Source organism: Marmota marmota, unplaced genomic scaffold (genome assembly GCF_001458135.2).
Source record: "Marmota marmota marmota unplaced genomic scaffold, marMar, whole genome shotgun sequence".
Classification (NCBI taxonomy): Eukaryota; Metazoa; Chordata; class Mammalia; order Rodentia; family Sciuridae; genus Marmota; species Marmota marmota.
Window position 1 is genome coordinate 16061446 of NW_026000185.1, and position 5333 is coordinate 16066778.

Sequence of the window (5333 nt, forward strand, 5' to 3'; positions counted from 1 at the left end):
AAAGCCACTAAGTTTTTTCATTCGTTCTTTTTAGTTATCCATGACAGTAGAGTGTATTTTAACATATTATACATACATGGAGTCTAACTTCCATTCCTGAGGTTGTACATGACGTGGAGACGCACCGGTCATGTATTCATATAGGAACACAGGAAGGTGATGTCCCATTCATCCTACTGTCTTTCTTATTCCCTTCCCTGGTCCTAATCTTTACTCTCCTTTATCTAATCCAATGAACTTCTATTCTCCCCTCACTCCTTATTGTGTGTCAGCATTCACATATCAGAGAGAACATTCAACCTTGGATTTCTTGGGACTGGCTTATTTCACTTAGCGTGAGAGTCTCCAGCTCCATCCATTTACCGGCAAGTGCCATAATTTCATTTTTTTATGGCTAAGTGATATTCTTTTGGGTATACATACCACATTTTATTTATCCATTCATCTGTTGAAAGGCACCTAGATTGGTTCTATAGCTTAGCTATTGTGAATTGAGCTGTTATAAACATTGATGTGGCTGATTTTAAGTCCTATGGATATAAACTGAGGAGTGGGACAGCTGGGTCAAATGGGGGTTCCATTCAAAGTTTTCTGAGGAATCTCCATACTGCTGGAAGCCATGAAGTTATGTGGATACTTTCTTGTAGGACAATAGATTATGAATGTACCTCTCATTCCGCATACTGCTTTTCCCCTCAAAACTCTGGTCTTAGCTCCATTACATGCACCTGTGTAGAACAGGCTGTTAGCTTTGATTGGCACAGACACATTTTATCCATCCATCTCTTCATTGCTAGATTTCTAGGTTGTCTCCAGTTCTGTTTTGATTTTGTTTGCCATTATAAACCAAGCTACAATGAACACGTTTGTACATTCCTCCTTGTGCACATATGTAAGAAGTTTTGTTTTTTTCTATTCAATTTTATTTGTTTATTTATATCCTGGCACTGGGATTAAACCCCAGGTGTGTTTTACCACTGAGCTACACCCACAGCCTTTTTTATTTTTCATTTTGAGACAGGGCCTCACTAAGTTGCCCAGAATGGCCTCAACCTTGAGATCCTCCTGCCTCAGCCTCCCGAGTCTCTGGGATCACAGGCCCGCACCACCCTGCCCAGCTGTAAAAGCTTTTTATTATTATTATTATTATTATTATTATTATTATTATTATATATTTTTAATTGTGAGATTTTTTTAGGCAACATGCTAAAATTATTCTGGATAGTGCCAATTTGTTCCCCAAAGTAAATCTCCCGAGATATCCCACTAGCCATCTCTGAGAGGATTTTCCCCACATTCCTGATGGCAGATAGTCAGATCTGCAAATCTGTCACCACTCTCAAGAGTGGAAAACATCTAGTTTGCATTTCTCTGATAACCAGTGAGTAACCCCACATTATCTGAGCATCCAGAGCCCTCAGCAAGACTGGATACAAAGCTTATCAGATCATTCCAGGGTCTTTCAACTCCCAAGGCATTTCCTAGGATCTTCCTTGGCCAAATTTGCGGTCCTTCATCACTGGCCGGAAGGAATAACTTGAAATGCCTGGGTCAGCCCGCCGTTTCCAGGACGGATGCAGGACTGGGGCTGGCTCCATTGTTCTCTTACCCTCAGGAAGTGTGACAGGCAGCCGATGGGAGCTTCGCCAGGGTATAGAGTCTTCCGTAAAAAAAAAAAAAAAAGCCCAAGAATTCTACCCTCTGGAAGATGGCCCAGTGGGACAGAGGGGAATCAGGAGGGAAGAAACGCTCCTAGCCCCAGTTTCAGGAACCGGGCAGGTCCACGAGCCCTTGCTGATGTCCCGAGGACCAGTGAGATCGGCTGGCTTTGGGCTCCCCTCATGGTCACCCCAGGACCAGTCTTGGCCTCAAGCAAGTCCCGGCTCATGCTCTGCCAAGCTGGCCACCCACAAGCCTGGGCTGCTTACCTCAACTTCAGATTCATTGCCTGGCAACTCCACTATGGTGCACGGTTTAACCAGCACTCGGCCGTTTGCAGAGCACATTCACTGAGTTTCGTCATGCTCACGTGCCCCTGCACAATTATTTAGCATGTTAAAATATCGACTGCTTTCCACCACAACCTGTGAATTTGCCAAAGGAAAGCTGTTGTCCCTGCCTACCATCCTTTGCCAAAACTCAGAGAAGCCGATTTTAGAATAAGATGAAGATATGGTGAGTAAAGCTCTGGGATACACGATCATCTACTCTCTTTGTAAACAAACACACAAAAAATAAGCGAGCCAAAGGAGAGGAGGGTTAAAGAACTTTTTAGCCCCAAATTGAGAATTTCTCTGTTTCTTGACATCGGTGCATGTCCGAAAGCCACTTTGGGAAAGAGATGAGTAGCTTTTTTTGCAAAAATTCACTCTCACCTTTCATGGTGATGCAGGGGTGGCTATTTCATGGGTGGGACCTCATTTTCTAGCCCCCCCCCACCACCAGCACTTTGTGTTTAGTGTGGCCTGAGTTATTCTGAATATCATGTGAGTGGTTGCCATTTATAAGCCAGGGCTTCAAGACAGCAGCTGCCTCCTCCACGCTTCTTCCCCTTTGAGCTCACAGAGCTAGTGACAGGTCGGAAGCCACATGTTGAAAGGGAAAGTCACCCACGGCCCTGAAGGACGGCATGGAAGAGAGCCTGCCTGTTTATTCCTAAATAAACAGGAAATACATTTAAATCTCATTTTTGCCATTATATGTCTGGGTCTATTTGTTATAGTCGCTTAGCTCGCTGTAACATTTGCCCAAATCTGCAAATATTTGCCCTCACTGATATTCATTCCACCCTTTGAGATGCACTGTCTGGCAGCAATTAGGAGTATGGATGGGGGGTGTCACAGATATGCTTGCTGGTCTGTAAACTTGGGACAGTTCATTGACCTCACTGAGCCTCAACTAAACTGGACTTAACTCACCACACAATGTTTTTGTAAAAATAACATGAGTGCCAGGTGCAGTGGTGCATGCCTGTAATCCCAGCATCTCGAGAGGCTGAGGCAGGAGGATCATGAGTTGGAGGCCAGCCTCTGCAAATCAGAAAGGTCCTAAGCAACTTAGAGACCCTGTCTCAAAAAAAAAGGTGTGTGTGGGGGGGTGTTGCTGGGACTGTAGCTCAGTGGTTAAGTGCCTTTGATACCAAAAAAGCAAATAAAGGAGACTATGTACCATACTGAGTCATTTCTAAGACAGACGTTTGCATTGTTCTGTTGGGTTGACATTTTATGATTACGAAATCTAGGTGCACCTTTAATAGAGGAATCCATTCAGTCTGACAGCCTGGGCTCTTCCTTTTCTTCTTCTTCTTTTCCTGGAAAGCTCTCATTACACAAGAGCTGTGGCTGACAGCTGAGGACTGAGGAAATCCTCCAGGGAAAGGTCCCAGCCAGGGCCCCGTAGAGAGCAGCTCCTGTTTTTATGATCCCGACTGCAGCAGAAGGTGCATCATTCAACCTGGGCACCAGTGGCTGCAAACAGGTCTCCTGTTGGCCACATCTGGCCCCCAAGGCATGTTTTGACTGGTCGCGTCCATTTGAAAGAACTGCCCCAAGTCTGAAATCCTTCGCCGAGCCTCCTGTGTTTCCATCTTCTTCCTTAAAAAGGTGGAAGAGGTAACTTGTGGGTCTCCCCCTCACCATGGAGCCCTGTGGGACTGTGGGACCCCTGTGATAAATAATTATGACCGAGTAGCCTCCACGTGTTTCTGCTCTTCCAGTTGAACTAGGGGCAGCGGTGGGCTGTACTGCTACATCCCTGCGCCAGAAGGGGGTCTCTGAAGAGGGCAGGCGCATTGGCAGCTCATCATGAGGCAAGAAGATGACAAGGACCCCTTTTCCTAATCTCACACCTGCTGTGGCAGCCACTTGTTAAAAATCTAGGGTTCTGGGGGTGTAGCAGGCACAGTCCCTGGGTTCAATCCCCAGCACTGGAAAAAAAAAAAAGAATCTGATTTTCCTTATTCAACATAGGAACAGAAAAGTGCTGATTATAAATGTGCCGCATAATGAATTGCCACAGACTGATGATGACTGTATAACCAACACCTAGACTGAGAACATCACCAGTGAATGACGCCTCATGCTTCCTGTCAGTCACTACTACCTCCACCCCTCCCAGAACCCTCCCCGAACAAGGGTCACCAGTATCGGGATTATCCCAATTTTTTTTAAACAGCATATATGAGTTTCTCCTGCACTCCAGCATGTATTTTTATTATATTTATTTATTTTGGTACCAGGGATTGAACCAACGGTGCTTAACCACTGAGCCACATCTCCAGTCATTTTTATATTTTATTGGAGACAGGGTTTCACTGAGTTGCTTAGGACCTTGATAAATTGCTGAAGCTGACTTTGAATTCACAGATCCTCCTGCCTCAGCCTCCTGAGTCACTGGGATTTCAGGCGTGGGCCACAGCGCCAGGCACCAGCACCTGTTTTATACATATGTAACCACACAGGATAGGCTGTACCATTCTTTTGCTCAACATTCGGTTCAAGATTCATAGACATTGTTGCATATTCTTACAGAATGTGCATTGTCATTGACATATAGTATTCCATGTATGAATGAACAGATCCCATTTATTTATCTATTCTTCTTGAGAGCCCTCAGTGTGTGGACTGTGTTGCACATCGTAGCCTAGTGAGGGGAGAAGTCTGGCAATGGGAACTTCCGGTGGTACCCCCCCACCCACAGGGATGGACCTCCTGATGCACCCTGAACCTCTCCCTCAAGCTCTGCCAAAGATCCCACACAGCCCCTGAGATGGGTGTGACCTGCCGAGATGCCAATCAACCTGCTGACTGCAAGACATTGGGAAGCAAGACTCCACCCTTGAAACCTTATCCCAGCCTTTGATGTACCTTTGATCCCAGCCTTAAATAAACTTTGATCCCTGCCTTAAATAAACCACCAGAGCCATCCTTCCTTGGTCTAGTCCAGCGCCCATGGGGACCAGATCTATCAGGGGCTCTGCTTTATGTAAAGATATTTCTGACTATTTCTGTTTGGTTCTTCACTAATTAATTTAGACTTTAAGTTTCCAGATGGCTTACACCCTCCTTGGCAGGAAGAAGAACCCCCCCACCAATGAGATGCCGGCCATCGCCCCCATTATATTCTCCCATTGACAGGCATTTGGTAGCTTCTGGTTTAGATTATTACACACAGTGCTGTTCGGATGCTCCGTGCACGTCTTCCACTGAATACACAAACACAGGTGTGCTTGCTCGCATATTTTTTTCCCTTGCTGAACATTTCTGCTGACGTGGGATTGCTAGGGCATAGAGGATCCAGAAGACTGCTTTAGTAGAGACGACCCGTTTTTTCCA

General features: G+C 45.6%; 1 long non-coding RNA gene across 1 annotated transcript; it reads left to right on the forward strand.

Annotated features, from left to right (window-relative positions):
* Positions 1-1816: 1816 nt before the first annotated feature.
* Positions 1817-4992, forward strand: LOC125612277. The gene is made up of 2 exons (XR_007342572.1): positions 1817-2175; positions 4606-4992. It is a non-coding gene; the product is annotated as an uncharacterized LOC125612277 (long non-coding RNA).
* Positions 4993-5333: the final 341 nt, after the last annotated feature.